This window comes from Crinia signifera, chromosome 6 (assembly GCF_055691185.1).
Source record: "Crinia signifera chromosome 6, ASM5569118v1, whole genome shotgun sequence".
Taxonomy (NCBI): domain Eukaryota; kingdom Metazoa; phylum Chordata; class Amphibia; order Anura; family Myobatrachidae; genus Crinia; species Crinia signifera.
In genome coordinates, this window is record NC_139222.1 from 205,481,570 (window position 1) to 205,500,914 (window position 19,345).

The window sequence follows — 19,345 nt, forward strand, 5'->3', positions numbered from 1 at the left end:
AATCCACCTGTCTGCCGCCATTGCTCCCAGTATCCAGCATGGTGTGCACAAACACACTTTCCCGCCATAACAGACATGGGGGCTGCCATGTTCTTCCCAGTCACATGTCTGTGCTGTCCAATCCTGTTGGTTCTGATCTCCCTGTCATACTACCTCGGCCAATCCTGGCCACCCAGTGGGGATAAGTATGCTGGGAGCTCTCAGAACCATTGCTAGTGCTTCAGTTGTCTCCAGTGTATGGTCAGCTGTCCTTGTCTCTGTACAAGTGTATTCTCTGCTGGTGTTGTCTTCCATGCTGCAGTGTGTTCCAGGTTGTTCCATCTCCTGTGAAGTCCAGGTTATTCCACCGCCTGTGATCCTGCCTCTCAGCCCAGCGACCAAGCCTAGCTCCGGGACTCTGGTCCTTCCGATGCTCCAGCATCATCCACCATCGATGTTTCATCGCTAGTCCGATATTCCGGATCTCCTGCTTCCGTCCGTCATTCCGGACCCACAGTCATCTCCCGTCCGTCATTCCGGACCCACAGTCATCTTCCATATCCGATACCTGAATCCGATGTTCCCACATCATCATCGATAGTCCGATATTCCGGATCTCCAAGCCAAGCTTCCGTCCGTCATTCCGGACCCACAGTCAAGCTCAAGTCTTCCGTCCGTCACTCCGGACCCACAGTCTCCACATCCGATGTTCCACCATCGATCCCACATCACATCACATCTGTAAAGTATTGCAATCTGCATGAACTCTGTTATTTCTCCTGCATACTTTACTGTCTGTTTATATTACAACCATCTGCAAATAAACTCCGGTTGTATTTTACCTCTGACTGCTTATTGGCTCTGGGTGCACTGTCGCGCACTCCATGCGCAAGGGTCCTCTCCAACCTCCCCGGTTTAGGTACCGGTCCAGGTCCCCACCAGAGGTCTCAGTCTTGTCGACTAAGCCCCCTGGTGTGACAGTAAGCACTAGCCAAATGGATCCAGCCGCAAACCAAGCTTCTCCACCCAGCCCTGTACAGCAACTGGCTGTTCGCTTGGATCAGCAAGAGGCTGCGCAGAGCCAAGTGATTCATTGTCTGCAAGATCTGTCTTCCCGGCTGGATAAGCTACAGACCACTCTCAGTGGCCCTGAGCCTGTCAGAGAACTTCCAAGTCCAGTTCATCCTCCTGTAATGGCTGCTGCATAGAGAGCCCGCGAGGGGCGGTGGTACGCGTCCTCCGATCTTTTCATACCCCCAATATCCACGTCGGCGTGGAGTTGATTTTATATAGTATGGCGAGCGCAGCGAGCCACCGAGCCCAAAGCGTGGCGAGCGCAGCGAGCCCCGTGAGGAGATGCATAACACCTGCGAAGTAATGCGCGTCTCCTCGCAGTTCTTATTATTTACAGACACAAGGGTGTGCGATGGGTTCTTCAGTCACCCCCACATATGCTAATATTTGTATGTTTTTTGTTGAACAGAATTTATTTTTTCAGAATCCTGAGATTGCCAAACACATCAAATTTTTCACGAGATATATACAGTAGATGACCTACTGGTTATCTGGACACGTCCTAAGTATGTCTTTGAAAATTTGATTGAGACTCATAATGCTAGTTCAAATGCTGTTACATTTACTTATAATATGCATACCAGTTGAATTCACTTTCTTGATGTGGCCTTTGATGTGATTGATAAAAGGTTTCATACCAGAGTCTTTCATAAGGAGACCCATAAAATACCCTCTTACATGCCCAAAGCTGCCACCCACCTGGGCTAAAACGGGCTTACCATTCTCGCAAATGCTGCGTAATCATAGAATTAACAGTGACCTGAATGTAGCCTCTGCACAAATTGATCAATTGATCAAACGGTTAATACAACGTGGTTACAAAACCGATATACTCATTGAAACTCAAAATAAAGTAGAAAATACTCAAAACAGACTTCCATGGGTAACTGAATTCAATAGGTCTTCATCAGCTATTAATAGAAGTACCAAAAAACTTTGGCCTATTATCCAGTCTGATTCAGACTTAAATCTTGCACAGACCAATATCATGCCCTGTTATTCTAGGTCAAGAAATCTTAGAGATATACTTGTAAAAACAGATATCTCAGGCTTAGGAACTAAACAAAAAGGACATTTTTTGAAAAATAATAAAAACGGCTGCTATAGATGTGCTTGCACTACCTGCAATTACCTTATACCGGGGGACACTTTTACCCACCCACATCAGGGCAATAAATATAAGATCAGACACCATTTAACATGTACTTATACTGTTTATCAAATAATTTGTCCCTGCGGACTTAGTTATGTTGGGAAAACGCAATGCAAATGTAAAGAAAGGATGGTGGCACATAGCCATACCATTCGTGCAGCTTTAGCGAGTGGTAAAAGTGAACACCCAGTGGCAAGGCATTTTGCCGAATACAAACATCCGATGTCAAGCCTGAAGTACCGCCTGATCGATCATTTACCCCCACTGACGCGCGGGGGGGGAGATAGAGGTCTCATTTTGCTTAAAAGAGAAGCGGAATGGATCTTTAGGTTAAATGTAGTTACTCTGAGAGGCTTGAATGAAAATTTTTCGCTCTCTGTGTTTTGATCTATATAACAGAGTTACCTGTAATATTGTGCTTTCTATTCGGTTTCTGTAATACTGCTGTTCTATTGTACTATATTTATATTTGATACATTATAATTTTTTTAGTTCGGTTACTTTGTATATCCATTGACATGGTTTTAATCACAGACATGCGCCGTGGGGCTCCATGGTGACGTCATTTTCTTACGCTGCATCAGTAACCGGAAACCGGAGAGGGGCGGTGCACGTGGGTGAGAGGGCTATATGGTAAATTGTTTTTTTTTTTGTTATTGTGCTGTATCCTGACGAAAATCTATTGGGATGGAAACGTTGCTTAAAATTGTGATGCAGTGGGTTTTATTTCGTTAACTGAGTGCCGCACCTCTGGGAGATGTGCATTACTATTTGTGGAGGCACCGGGACAATTACTATTTATATGTGTATATATATATATTGATTTGTTTACAGTTTCTTATATAGCGCATATTTCCTTTGTGCTTTACAATTGTAGACAGTAATAAAACAAACTGGGTAACAACAGACAGACTTGGAGGTAGGAGGGCCCTGCTGCAAGTTTGCAGTCTATAGGGACATAGGAGGGAAACACAAGGACAGGCACCAGTAATAGCATAGCAGTCCCACCAAGTTGCAAGTCCAGAAGAAAAGCTATATAATACATAAGTGCCTCAGAGGGTTATGCGTGTGGAACTTAAATATTATGAAAAGGTGAGTTTTCTGGGAACGCTTGAGCTAGAGTTTAGAGGCTAGTGGAGAGTCATATTGTGCGTGGAAGGGCATTCCTTAGGGTAGAAGTAGCCCAATGAAAGTCTTGTAATAGTTAATGGGAGCTAGCGATATATGCAGAAGAAAAACGCAGATCTTGTGCAGAGCGAAGTGGTCAAGTTGGGAAATATTTTGAGATAATATTTTTGATATTGAATATGGTAAAATACAGGCAACCAATGGAGGGATTGGCAGAGCGGATCAGCTGATGATGGGGTCTTGATCAGAAGATCAGCCTGGCAGCAGCATTTAAGATGGATTGCAGTGGCGAGAGTCTGTTCTTGAGAAGACCAGTTAGGAGACTATTGCAATAGTCAATACGGGATATAATGCAAGTATAACAGATTTAGTGGTGTCTTGTGTGCAATAGGGTTGTATTTTGCATATGTTTTTAGATGCATTTGGATATGTTTACATAACTATTATAGACTGCTTTTTCCTGACGTCTTATATATTTTACTATTTTAAACGAATCCCTATACCAAGCCATAATTAATAGAAAAAAGGAACATCCGTCAAACTTTTTCATTTTCTATGAAGATAAGATACTGCATAAACAGTGATTGCGCTTGTTTTCTTTTGTTAATTTGAAGCTTTTAGTTATTAATCTGCCACAATTACTTTAAAAGCTGCAATCCTGTTTAGTTTGCTGACAGTAATTGTGTAAATAAAAATGATTGAGTTGCTATGGTGTACAAGAGTAATTCTTACAGAAAAATGGCCAAGATTACTTCCATAAATCTGCCTATGATCACTGAACAGATTGATAGAAACAGCTTTAGCGAGAAAGTGGCCAGAGATAAGTATGAGCCAATCAACTCCTTACTGTCATGTTGCAGACTGTATTTTAAAAATGGCCGCTGGGAGCTTGCGAGTTAGTACTTTATCTCTATACAATTTATTGCTTAGCATCCAAGGGCAGATGTATCAATGCGATATTGTTGTAGTAAAGCATTATAAATGAGAAATGGTGCTCCAGTCTAATTTTTCAAACACATGACAGTTAAGAAGGTATTGCCTGGTGCACCATTTATCGTCCATAACAAGTGCTAATGAGGGCGGGATGTACTAAGCTAAAACTGCGGTAAAACCCCTGTTTTCGGGGGTTTTAACGCATTTCCTAATGTATGAATGTCCGGCCGCCGCATGACCGCATAGCAGGGTATCGCCACCTTTGGGTGGTGATACCCTATAGAAGCCTATAGGATTCTTATTGCCGCCAGTCGCCTCCGCTGCAAACCAACCACCTCCGCCGACCCCTTTCTCCCCCTCCCTCTGGCTTACTATGCTGCAGGTCCTCCTGGACCCAGGAGGTAAACCCCTCCTCCCCCTAGCAACGCAGCCGGACATCCTTCCGGCTGCAGGGGAAGAAGGAGGCTCCGGGACAGCCTGCTTAGCTGGCATGAGGGGAGAAGGAGGCGCCCAGGGAGGTGACGGAGCCCCCCCGCACACCACATTACAAGTATCGCGGGGACCTCTGTCACTGCAATGAGATGCCAGCCGCATATGTTAATACATATGCGCTAGCATCGCGGTGGCCGGGCAGCGAGGGGCGGCAATATATATTTGCATGGGGGAGCGATGTGTAATGTCTGTGTATGTGCATTTATGTGCATGTGTAGATGCTTGGTGTGAGTGGGCATGGTCAACTGCTAGCAGTGCAGTCAGTGGGCGTGGGGCAGCAGCGAAGGATTGCACCCATGGGAACACCCAATATTTAATTTGCAGCTTTGCGTGTGGACCAGAATAGGGTATTAATGAACAAACACCTATTTGTCATTGTTCAAACACAGCCTGTAGAATGGTCCTTAGGAGCTGATTACTGGCACTTCATCTAAGGCTCAGTACATAGACCCCTTAAATGAGGCAGCTGATGTATGCATCAAGGAGATGGCAGAGGTACAGTATTGATACTTCATTTTTTATATATTTATATATATATATATATATATATATATATATATATATATATATATATATATATATATATATATATATATATATATATTTATATATGAAGGATAGAGGTATAGAGAGCGCTTTTAACCACCAAATAGGAATTCCACCAACAGTTTGTCAAAATACAAAACAGTACAAGTATTTATAAAACCAGTGTGCCTTTTATTAAGTAATTTTTCAGAATCACATCTGGAAATAGTGTCCTTTTCGGAAATAAAAGTGGGGTTACTTTTATTTCCGAAAAGGACACTATTTCCAGATGTGATTCTGAAAAATTACTTAATAAAAGGCACACTGGTTTTATAAATACTTGTACTGTTTTGTATTTTGACAAACTGTTGGTGGAATTCCTATTTGGTGGTTAAAAGCGCTCTCTATACCTCTATCCTTCCTATTTCTAAATATTGCCTCCCACTAACAGGGGGGGCCATAGAGTAGCTGCTTACTACCTAAGGGCACACGTGGGGCTATACTTCCCTGTAATTGGATTGGGGGGCGTGGTCACGGTGGCGTTCGAGTGAGGGAGGTGAATGCCGGCTCTCCGCTAGACTCCGTCCCTTCCCCGTCTACCCATGCATAAGTAACCCGGCAAGCTGATCCAGCACTGTGGCTAATTTCCCTACCGGTATCTGTGTCTCAGTTTCGGCTCCTGTGGAGGGTGTCTGACTCGCTGTGCATCCTTCCAACCGGCGCGGCTAGAGTGAGGACTCCCCATTCCCCCTGCGACCCCTTGATTGATGCTGGCAGCGGCTGTGCTGCACGAGATTCCAGCCTCGCTTTTCTGCCGTATACTGGCGTGAAGCCGCCGGGAGCTGCTTACAGTGACGTGCTTGGCTTCCCCGCGTCCCGTGCCTGACAGAAGCGCAACCAGCAGACGCCAGCAAGTATAGCAGCACGCAGGCTGCTGAAGATCAGTGGCATTACCCTCTGATTCCCCGCCAGAATCTTTACAGGCTGTGGGACACCGTCGGGAGCCACAATACTTGTCTGGTCCCCTGACGGGAACTGCATTGCGGAGGGACGCCAGCAGACACCAGCAGACGCCAACGAGCACGGCAGTGTGAAAGCTGCAGAAGATTGGCGGCATTTCCTACTGATCTCCTGTCTGGAGCACCTACATACAGGTTGTGGTGGGATAGCGGCAGTGGCATTCACTACCCCAAAAGCCTGATTTCCGTGCCCTGGTCAGCTATAGCACCTACAAGCAGGCTGACTCTGCCGGACTCTTTTGCCCTTACCCAGCTGGATAAAGGTACTTTTTCCTTTTTTTTTTTTTTTTTTGTTGTTTTTTATTAAGACCTGTGGAATACTGTGCCCAGCCTGACTGTTAGTCATCAAGTTGGAGTAGTGGGCCTAATTCTGTATAAAACGGGATTGAAGGGCAGAAAAACTTGACTTCATCTACCGGTCCGACGCAGCACCTGTTTGGTGTATATATTGGTCCTGTAGTTGCAATATCTGACTCCTACTCTGCGCGTGTTTGCGCCCCAGTGGAGCCCATCTAAGGGCTTGCTCTGTCCCAAATTAAAAGATCTTTTGCAGTCTTAAAGGGCAGGTAGGAACTCTAATCCCTGCCAAGATAAAGCAGCACTCAGGGGCACTCAGAGGCAACTAGTGTGCTTCAAAGTAAAGGGGAGCAGAGAGGAGAAAAAAGGAAAAAGTGGAAAGGGAAAATGGGCAAGACGGGCCAGACCGCGGCCGCTGCTCGCCTTGAGAAATATGCACGTGCACAAACTCAGGCAGCAAGCAACTCCCAGCCCAATACCCCACAGACTACCCCTTCTAAGGGGTCTACTGACACACGTCATACAGATGTCACACTACAGCAGGTGCTGGATGCAGTCAACAAGTGTGAAACACATCTGCTGGAGCAAATAAATAAAGTTCAAGCCGATATTTCATTGCTGCGGCATGATGCCCAAGTAATTAGGGAAAGAGTCACGGAAGTCGAAAACCGGGTCTCTTCGCTAGAGGATGTTATGGCCCCTCTCCAAAATCAAGTTAAAGCTATGTCTGGCCAGATGTCAGATATGCGACTTAAAATGTCGGACATTGAGGGGAGGCTTCGTCGCAATAATGTTAGATTCATTGGATTTGATGAAAGAGTGGAAGGCAGTAATCCGGAAAAATTCCTTGAGGCCTGGCTGGTGCAGGAATTTGGGAGAGAGGTATTCTCCGCGCAATTTGCGATCGAGAGAGCCCATCGAGTGCCAGCTCGCCCTGCACCACCAGGGGGTCCTCCGCGCACTCTAATAGCTAAAATTTTGAATTATAAAGATCGGGACTGCATTCTGCGCTCAGCCAGGAACAAGGCGGACTTTGGATACATGGGCAAGAAAATATCTGCCTTCCCAGACTTTCCAGTTGATATTCAGCGGGAAAGAGCAAAATTCAAAGATGTAAAAAGCAGGCTTAGAGAACTCGATCTAAAATACTCTATGCTCTATCCTTCTAAATTAAGAATTGAAGTAAATGGAACAACTAAATTTTTTTTCAATCCAGTAGATGTTGCGAGCTGGCTAGACGGATCCTACCCTGGTAGGAAACCGCTCGCCAATCAATAGAGCTATGCAACAACAAGCCTGCCATGATTTATTGCTTGCTGACTGAAATTCTTTTCTTTTTTTTCTTTTTCTTTTTTTTTTTCTCATATTATGCATGGGGGTGGGGGGGGGGGAGCGGGTAAAATTGCAAGGAATATGTCCTCCATATATAAGATAGGGGAGAGCCGGCCACGTCAATGGTGGCCATTAATTTATTTTCCCCTAGCGATAAAAGTTGAAGGGCAAGATTGCTGAGGGGGAAGTAGGGTTTTAGGTATTGACTAGCCCTTAGAGTTATTAGCTCGGGTAGATCATAGAAGGGGGGAATAGGGATCCAGGTACGCCAGGGGTGCTAGGTTGTACAGGGTGGGGGTTGGGGGCGGGGCTTTTTGTAATGTTTTCTCGTTGTTATTGTTACGTGTTGTGTGTCAAGGCAGTCTATTTGGATGGAGGAAGGAAAGTCGGGAGGAAGTGTGGGAGGAAAGTTTACATGGCCAATATGTGGATAACATGGATAAGGCACCGCGGGGATGACTAAATTTCTAACATGGAACGTCAGAGGTCTAAATAACAAAGTGAAACGTTCACTAGTCCTAAATTATTGTAAATCTCTGAACGCCGACATCATCTGCCTCCAGGAGACTTACTTGTGTGGGGATAAATTGCTGTCGTTAAAACGACCGTGGGTGGGTTCAGTATTCCATGCTCCTTGCTCCACAGCATCTAGAGGGGTCTCTATTTTAGTTAAGAAATCAGTGATTTTTGTAACTCGCACAGTGAAGATTGACCCTGGGGGAAGATACATCTTTTTGGACGCAAGTATTAACCATGTAGATGTGAGCCTCCTGGTAGTATACATCCCTCCCCCTTTCTCTTACGATGTCATGAGGGCCGCAGTGGAGTTCGCCACATCTTTCCCCACTAACCATTTGATATGCTTGGGAGACTTCAACAACATAATGTCGCCCCAAATGGATAGATGGGGAAAATCTAGTAAAGCAGTCGGCAAAGGGGGGAGCAGGTTCGCGGAATTCATTGAGGGGATCGGGTGGAGTGACCCATGGAGACTGCGGCATCCGACAACTAGTCAATTTTCGTGCTACTCTCCCACTTACGGTGTATTTTCAAGGATTGATCTGATCTTAGTATCAGATACTTTATTAAATAGGATCACCCACATTGAGTATAAAGCCCGAGGGATCTCGGACCATTCTCCCCTGGTCATGCAGCTTGATCTGGCGGAGCCCGTCGGGTTCAGGTATTGGAAGCTTCAGCCCTACTGGCTCTCCCAGATCAACCAGGCAGAGATCGAGGTGGAAATTTCGTCCTATTTTCAGTTTAATGACGCTTCATCGTCCAGTGTTATCGTCTGGGACGCCTTTAAGGCCTACCTACGGGGGGTGTTTATTAAAAAAATCTCGTATCTGAAGGGACTTTATCGCAAGAAGGCAGGCGACCTGGAGGCAAGAACACTGGATTTAGAAAGAGCTTATCAAGCTAGTAATCTAGAAATCGACAGGGTCGAATGGCAAAGGACGCAGATAGAATGGCTAGAATACCTACAGGAAGTCAACTACCGTAGGCTCAAAGTGGGCTCTCACCAGTGGTACACTGGCTCAGATAAAGCGGGTAAATTTATGGCTCTACTGCTCAGGAGGGATAAACCCTCAAATATTATACCTAGTATTAGAACCGAACAAGGCCAAATATTGTTATCGACCCCGGAAATAGTGGAGGAATTCGTTAGTCATTTTGGCAAGGTTTATCAATCAGCCCAAAAATCTAGCGAGGAGGATCTGTCACAGTTTTTTCTTGGCCTGCAGCTCCCCGCATTAACGCAGGACGCCCAGACCCTTTTAGACGCCCCAATCACTAGCGAAGAAGTGGAGGGGGTAATTAACTCCCTTCCCTCAGGAAAGGCCCCCGGATTGGATGGCTTACCTGGGGAGATGTTTCAAAAATTTGACAAAGCCCTGATCCCTCGCCTAGTAGCCCTTTGCAATGCCATGACGACGGAAGATGATCTTCCTCCTTCTATGGCTGAATCATCTATTGTGTTTATTTTAAAGAAGGATAAAGATCCCATGAGCGTGGACTCATACAGGCCTATTTCGCTTATGCCCACTGATGCGAAAATAATTGCCAAGGTATTGGCTAATCGCTTGGGCAATGTGATCCAGGATATAGTACACCCCGACCAATCTGGGTTCATGCGTGGAAAATCCACCGCGATTAATATTAGGAGGGTCTTCTCCTACATTCAACATATTAAGGTAAAGGGGCTGAACGCCGCGGTAGCCTCATTCGACGCGAACAAGGCGTTCGATTCCGTCGAGTGGGGCTACCTATGGGGTGCCCTGAAGGCTTTTGGGTTTGGGTCGGGCTTTGTCAGATGGTTGAGGCTCATGTACAAAAATCCGAGGGCCAGAGTCTCAATCAACGGGTACATATCCCAGCCATTCCCCCTGTTTAGAGGGACTCGACAGGGTTGTCCCCTCTCCCCATTGATCTTCGCCATAGCAGTTGAACCCCTGGCCTGCTTGTTAAGAGCTAAGCTACATAGCGAGGACATGGGGAGAGATTTGAAATATAATCTTGTATCCCTTTATGCTGATGATCTTTTGGTAGGCACGGCCAGCCCAAATAGAGATCTCCCAATTGTGATCGAGCAACTTGGTCATTTTGGTGAACTTTCGGGGCTCACAGTGAACTGGAGCAAATCACATTTGTTGGCGGTGGGAGAGGATAACCTTGACGGCTGTGGGCCTGGTGTATCATTGGTGAAGACCACGAGTTTTAAATATCTGGGGGTCAGGGTGTCGGCTGAAACAGAGGACTTCATAAAAGATAATATCACTCCAGTGTTGCAGGAGGCAAGGGTTAAGTTCAAATGCTGGGCCAAGCTTCCCCTAACGGTGCAGGGTCGGGTGAACTTAATCAAAATGGTAATACTGCCAAAAATACTGTACTTACTCCAACACTCCCCAACATACATTAAGGATGAATACTTCAGAAGCTTGGACAGCATTGTGTCCTCGTTTATTTGGGGCGGTAGGCGACCGAGAGTCAAACTCGCCACCTTGTGTAGAGATCGAGACGATGGGGGTATGGCCCTTCCAAGTTTTAGGAGATATTATTTTGCTGCCCAGTTACTTCATCTTAGGACGTGGGTAAGACCGGAAGAACAGCCCAGTGAACTAATTAGGCTTATAAGGTGTCTGGATCCAAATGTTACCCCGATGCAGATTTTGTTGGCAGGATCATTAAATAGATCCTATCCCCCCATAGTCTCCCAAGCCGTCAGGATCTGGAGAATGGTGTGCGCTTTAGAGAATTTTACGGGTCAGGATCCAGAATCATCGTTTCTTCTCCTACCCATAGCCTCGGAGATTATTAGACAGCAAGGGGGGAGGCTATGGTCACATTATGGAATTAGGTCATTGGATCAGTTGTTCCAGGACAATAATTTTAAATCTTTTGCCCAGCTCCAGATAGAGCATGCTCTTCCAATGTCAATGTTCTATAGATTCCTGCAGCTAAGGAGTGCGATCTCTGGGTTAGGTAGGGATAGGGAACAATGGCTTATAGATACCCCTATTAAGGTTTTTTTGAAAAAACTCAATCCGCGTAAAGGTGTCTCAAAATTATATAAATACTTAACAGCTTCCGCCCCAGATGAAGGGTTGATTCAACTTATGCAGAAGTGGGCAGTAGATATCCCCGAAGTTAATGAGAGTAATTGGCAGGCGGCCCTAGCAATTCCAAAAAGGGCAACAAACTCCATACGTGTGCAACAGGTCCAGTTCAATATTTTACATCGCACATATCTGACCCCAGTACGATTAAGGAAAATGAGGGGATCTGGGGTTGATATTTGTCCAAAGTGCGGCCAAAACTGGGGCAACATTCTGGCATCTAATAAGGACCTGTTGCAAAGTTGACCAATTCTGGAATAGGGTCTGCCAGGTACTCTCAGGGATGGGAGTGATACAGGCCAACTTAACTGATGGCAATTTGGTGATGGGGATGTGGGAGGGGGGTGGAATGACTAGTGAGTTGAGTCTTCTTCTTCTACAACTCACATCTATTGCTAAAGTAGTCATAGCCCGCTACTGGATGGCAAAAAACGGACCGTCATTTGATGAATGGCTTAATCTTGTGAACATGACATTTGAACACAAGAAATTTCATTTCGCCTCTACAGGGCGCAGTATAAAATTCTTCTCGATTTGGTACCCTTGGTATAGCTCTATCTATTACCAGTTTAAGGGATAGATCAGGGTAAAATGTTGACGAGTTTCCTAAAGTCTCAAATGTATTTTCCTTGGATATAAATGTTAAGGTTTCATGTTTTTTTTATTACCCACTAGTAATTTGTCAAATATATCATGTTTTGAATATTCCTGTACAGATTCACTTAAATTAAATATTAATGGTCACACTCACTATCAAATGTAGGGATCAACTGGAATAACTGGGCCAAGGTTTCTTTCTTGGACATCTTTAATCCAAAGTCCTGGACTTTGTACACCTTGCACTTTAAATAATAACACAAATTTATTCTTTCTGGTATCTATTTCTTTGCCTAAGAAAATTCTGGCCGATCAATATGTTATATAAAAACTGGGTCGGAAACCCAGGTAAAATAGCACATTGCACTTTTTGGCACATATGCACTTTTCTCAACTACACTCGCCATTTTTGGCGCACAAATTATTTAATAGTTTTATGGACTTGCGTTGTCTCCACTCTCCTCACTCGGTCACCTACCATCACTTTAATTCTCCAGCCACCGGAACTTTTTTGTAATACCATATACTCGTCAACACTATCCATCACTGCCCTAGTCAAAGCCCAAAAGTCGGGCTATCAGGTAATCCAGCAATACCATCAAAGGCAGTGCTCAGTCCCTAAAATTCCTCGAAATCCATTCAATACCGGGGACCGCCCCTAGTATAAGTATAGGTTCAAGTTATCTGGTGTCTGTAGCCATGAACTCGTTGTAATCATCTCCCCAGACTCACTTCCTTTGTATGATGTCTGTATAACGACTGCCGTGTCATGTACTTGTCTTGTCTCGATGTATTGTTTTAAGTTTGTCAAAAAATGAAAAATAAAGACTCAATTAAAAAAAAAAAAGGGCACACGTGGGGTCATTCTTTTGTTATATATATATATATATATATATGTGTGCTGGGGGACGGCGGCACTCGCAACAAAATGCAGCGCAAACAGTGGTTAAACAGACGTTTCTGAGCCTAGCGGTTCTTTTATCAAGGTGCAGGAAGAACGAAGTATGCAGTGCTTACAAACCTTAATATATACCTTAGCAGTTAGCCGTAGCCTCAGCACCCCAAGGTTAGCCGGTGCATCAGCATCCCACAGTTTTTGTTGTCGGTTGCTAAGCAACGGTGTTGCACGGGTTTCCTCCATGCATCTCACGGCGACTCTCAGTGTGTGACATCACATTCAGGCACCACCGAAAGAGACTATGGGCGGTACGAACGACACGGTAAGGTATATATTAATGTTTGTAAGCATTGCATACTTCTTGTTCATGTTTTTCCTGCACCTTGATAAAAGAGCCGCTAGGCTTAGAAATTGATATAACCACTGTTTGGGCTGTATTTTATTACGAGTGCCACTGTGCCCCAGCACACATCTATTTAGCAGCATTATCACTGCTTATCAGAAGGCACCGATTAATTACCCTTAAGGACACCACTTCCGAGGCTTAATGGGAGTGCCCCCACCACAAACAACATATTGAAATTTGTTGTCATTGGTTTTGCCACAAATTGGGAAGGCACCCACAGCTGTTCAAGATAAAAAGACCTTGCTTGGTCTGCAGGAGATCCCGTGCGTGGTGATTGGTATATCTAGTCACATTAAGGGAATCTTACGGACATATGTGGCATTTTCTCTCCTCTTACACGGGACCCACTACAGCCCTGAGGATGGAGGCCACATTGCCAGGCGACCCAGCATTACCTGCATCACCGACCCGGGTGGAACTCACCTTGGGATCCATATTAAGTTATTTGGATGCTGATTACGATAGAGTCCTGTTTAAGGAGGACATATCATCTACCAATGCCTCCCCTGATCATCTACAATTATATCATGAGTGGTTAAACCTAAAACAGAAAAGAGACCGACTATTATTAGCACAGTGACACATTATCGGACTATCTTTATGAGAAAAAGATATCATGCAGGTTTCCCATAAAGAATGTCCCCACCATTGGACAATACAATATTCCTTTTTGCAAGGTGTGGACATCCATCCTTAACAAATGTTCGTTCGACCTCATAGGTGGTGGTAATTGAAGAGGTCAAACATGAATCCGTTCTAAAATTGTTGTGTTTGAAAAGTCACACAAGGAGACTTTGGTCCAAGACCAATCATCTAATTGGATGGAGACACTGACATCCAAACTGGAAAAGTACAAAAAGACCTATTGTCCTTTAAGAAAATTAAGAAAGACAGAGTCAACCAGGATTACGACAAACATCAAATATATCCGTGGTTGACCGGTGGAGAACCCCCTTTGTAGGTTCTATAAAGAGCTCCATGGCCCTCGTTGCACCGGAGCGTCAGCACCCCACAGTTGTCAGTTGCTAAGCAATGGCATTGCAAGAAGTAGTAGTAGTAGTACGTTTATTTATAAGGCACCACAAAGTGTCCAAAGTTGTGTTGATAAAATACCGTATAAATAGGGGTTTAGCTGGTAGATCTAAAATCTGCATCAGTTCAGAAGTAGGTGTCGAAATTGTCGAGGAGACTGAAGATGAAGTAGAGGAAGGGAAGAACAGGACAGGAGCACAGGTGAGGTAAAGAGGTAGGGTGAGTACGTGAGGAAGGAGGGCCCTACTCATAAGAGTTAACATACTAAAAGGAGGTGGGTGGATGAATGAAAAACAATAGGATAAGTAGGAAAGGATGGGAACGGAGGCAGGAAAGGAGGGTTTCCTTTGTGTATCTCGCAGCGACTCCCAGCATCTGACATCATATTCAGGCTCTGGCGAGGAGAGACTGCAGGCGGTATGAATGACACGCACCTAGATAAAAGAGCCGCTAGGCACAGAAACGTTGGTTTAACCACTGTTTGGGCTGTATTTTGTTACGTGTGCCGCCATCCCCCAGCACGCATCTATTTAGCAGCACTGACACTGCTTATTGGAGGGCACCCCTTAATCACCCTTAAGGACACCACTTCTGAGGCTTAAAGGGAGTGCCACCAGTAGTTGGGTATATCCAAAGCACTCATGGTTTTTCTCCAAATTAGGGGTGCTGCTATAAGTGTCCACAGGGCTGATTTGTATAGAAAATTCAGAGACAGGGCAATATTGGAGAGCACTGAGGTCATGGGTTCGATTTCCACCATGGCTCTAACTGTGCAGAGTTTGTATATTCTCCTTGTACTTGTGTGGGTTTCCTCTGGGTACTGCGGTTTCCTCCCACGATCCAAAAAATATATTGGTAGCTTAATTGGCTCCCAACAAATGAACCCTAGAATGTCTGTGTGTTACATGTTTTATGGAATGTAGATTGTAAGCTCCATTGGGGCAGGGACTAATGTGAATATTCAAATACTCTCTGTAAAGCACTGCAGAATATGTGTGCGCTATATAAGAAACTGTTAATAAATAAATGAATAAATAAATATATATATTATTGCTATGAACTTTTTATTTTATTTTTCTAAGATGTCAAATTTTAAGGGTGACATTCTATGGGATGAGATTTGCGTTTTTTGGCGTTAAATAGTAAAAAAAAATGGCGATATCGCATTTTTCCTTCAAATCGCATATTTAATAGGATGCGCTAAGGGACAGAAATCGCATATTATGTGCGTTAATGCATGCTGACCAATAGTGCGAGATAAATTCGCATTTTTATCGCATCCAGATGTTTTCGTAAAGAAAAGTATACAAATCGCTTATTTAATGAAATGCGTTTTCGCAAATCGCACTTTTAAGGTGATTGATATTCGCACTTATTTCAGACCAGGTTCTGTTTGGCGAATTAGCCAGAACCCTGCACAGATCGCAATGTTCTGTGCAGGGTTCTGGTGTAAAAAAAAACAAAAACGGTTAAAATAAAAAAAAAACGAGCGCGGGGTCCCCCGCCAGAGCATAACCAGCCCCGGGCTCATTGAGCCGGTGCTGGTGACATAAAATCAGGGTCCCCGACAAATAGGGGTCCCCTTGATTTAATGAAACCAGCACCAGGCTCAAGGTCCGGCGCTGGTTCCCAAAATACGGGGGACAAAATGACTAGGGGTCCCCCGTATTTTAAGAACCAGCACCGGACCCAACCAGCCAGCAGGGTAATGCCACAGCCGGGGGACACTTATTATATAAGGTCCCGCGGCCAAAGCATTAACCCCCTGGCTGGTCAGCATGGGCAGGGGTCCTGGGGAAGTGGGGACCCCCCCAATGAAGGGGTCCCCCCCTCCAGGACTTACCAGCCCATGCTGATAGTCCGGGGCTGTCCCCGATGCCCCTGGGCGGTGGGCATCAGGCTGATGGATTGTGTAAAAAAAAGAAGAAAAACTATTGTTTTCTACTGGCGAACTATGAGTCCCAGCAAGCCTACCCCGCATGCTGGGACTTGGAGAACCACAAGTCCCAGCATGCGGGGCATTAAAGGGCCCGCTGGCACTTGTCGTTCTAAAGTACAAAAAATAGTTAAAGAAAACACACTGACACCCTGAAAAATAAAAGTTTAATACACACATAACACACACACACACTGATACTAACCTACCTTGAGCCCGTAGGTCGGTCCCTGGATCCTGGGTCCGGGCTCCGGGGCTCCAGGGCAGAAGAGTCCGGTTCCGGGGCCTTGGTCCTGGTTCCGGGGCTGGTCCGGGGTTCCGGGGCTCCTGGGCTGAAGAATCCGGGGTCCAGGATCCGAGGTAGTCCCCAGGGGCACCTAAGGAAAGAAATCCTACTCACCTGGTCCCTGGCGACGACCTCGGCATCCTCTCCGGCAGAAGCGCTGCTCCCATCTGGTACCCGGCTCACAGGACTTTCACAGGCGCAGAGATGTTTCTTCCTCGGCGTCTCTAGTCAGAATGATTTCTGGCCAATCAGGAGCCGAATTTCTCGGCTCCTGATTGGCCAGAAATCATTCTGACTAGAGACGCCGAGGAAGAAACATCTCTGCGCCTGTGAAAGTCCTGTGAGCCGGGTACCAGATGGGAGCAGCGCTTCTGCCGGAGAGGATGCCGAGGTCGTCGCCGGGGACCAGGTGAGTAGGATTTCCTTCCTTAGGTACCCCTGGGGACTACCTCGGATCCTGGACCCCGGATTCTTCAGCCCAGGAGCCCCGGAACCCCGGACCAGCCTCGGAACCAGGACCAAGGCCCCGGAACCGGACTCTTCTGCCCTGGAGCCCCAGAGCCCGGACCCAGCATCCAGGGACCGACCTACGGGCTCAAGGTAGGTAAGTATCAGTGTGTGTGTGTGTTATGTGTGTATTAAACTTTTATTTTTCAGGGTGTCAGTGTGTTTTCTTTAACTATTTTTTGTACTGTAGAACTACAAGTGCCAGCAGGCCCTTTAATGCCCCGCATGCTGGGACCTGTGGTTCTCCAAGTCCCAGCATGCGGGGTAGGCTTGCTGGGACTCATAGTTCGCCAGTAGAAAACAATAGTTTTTCTTCTTTTTTTTACACAATCCATCAGCCCGATGCCCACCGCCCAGGGGCATCGGGGACAGCCCCAGACTATCAGCATGGGCTGGTAAGTCCTGGAGGGGGGGACCCCTTCATTGGCGGGGTCCCCACTTCCCCAGGACCCCTGCCCATGCTGACCAGCCAGGGGGTTAATGCTTTGGCCGCGGGACCTTATATAATAAGTGTCCCCCGGCTGTGGCATTACCCTGCTGGCTGGTTGGGTCCGGTGCTGGTTCTTAAAATACGGGGGACCCCTAGTCATTTTGTCCCCCGTATTTTGGGAACCAGCGCCGGACCTTGAGCCTGGTGCTGGTTTCATTAAATCAAGGGGACCCCTATTTGTCGGGGACCCTGATTTTATGTCACCAGCACCGGCTCAATGAGCCTGGGGCTGGTTATGCTCTGGCGGGGGACCCCGCGCTCGTTTTTTTTTTTTTTTTAATTTGCGCTTTCCTGCAAACATGCGATTTTCAGACATGAAAATCGCACATTTTCAGGACTAAAGACATCGCACCACTTTGCCGCAAATCGCACCACTTCGCACTTTTCAGCCTCCAAATCGCATCACATTAAATATGCGAATTATGACTGAAAAATGCGATTTCAAAAATGGCGAATTGCGGCGATGTGGTGCGCTAAAAAAACATGCGCATTTATCTCATCCCATAGAATGTCACCCTAAGTGTCAGCATTTCAGTTTTTTTTACATTTAGTGTACACTTCAGTAATAGAAATGGCTGTGCTGATTTATTTAAATTTCTGCATACTCAAAGCTTAACTATTATATACTGTATGAGAATGTACTAATGGCCTGATTCAGATAAAAATGCTGTGCTGCGAAATCGCACCCTTGACGATTATAGAATGACCGTGCAAGCACACGTTATGCTGTGTGCATGTGAGAGCTGTTAGTGTGAAGAGAGCATTTGCAGCCGTGCATCTAGGCATGGGGAATGCGGTCACTGAGGCAGTGGGGTGGCATTTACCAGATCACTGGGCTCCGAAATCTCCCAGCCCAGCAATCATGTCTGATAACACAAGGCACAGATTGGCTAAGCATAACAGTGTAAAGTACAGTACCTGCAAGACCACCTTTTCAGTAGCAAAGTCCTTTTGTTTACTTGGAATAACCTTTTTTCCCTACATTTATGTATTTTTTTTTTAATAAATACAATCGATGAAATATGAAAATTATATATTTAACCATAAAAGATTAGGAAAAAAACCTACAGTAGATCTGAGTTTGATTCTAGCACAGTGGCAATAATGTGTTTGCACCGAAGCTTCTGTTTAATGTCACAGTCAAAAATAAAATGAAAAAGTTTCTAAGTCTAGAGTTTACATTTTTGCGTTTCATGAATACCCTTAAATTTGTCTTCTATAAACACAGTAAGTGGAGAACATTTAATTATTGAAAATCCAATATATTCTTTCCAACTGAAGTGTGCTTAATATGCCCTGCTCTGAATAAACCAGAAATATTACAGTAAGGCTAAAAGTGCAGACAAATTATTGCCCATTATCTTGACAGCTCGGGCAGCAGAGGGAAAGATCTCTAGTATTATAACCGACAAAGGAGCTAAAATAATTAGTCCAAAAAGACATAAGATTGAAATTTGCCCATTTACTACGCCAAACTATAAAACATAGCCTTGACCTTCGTGTGATAAATCCACCAGCATGAATGATTAAAGCTTAAATGTGCATGTAACAGATTCTTTAGTACAGAGAAGAAATTTAAACACAAGCCAATAAACAATATTAAATTAAACCTGATATTACATTATGTGGCTGATTCTATGT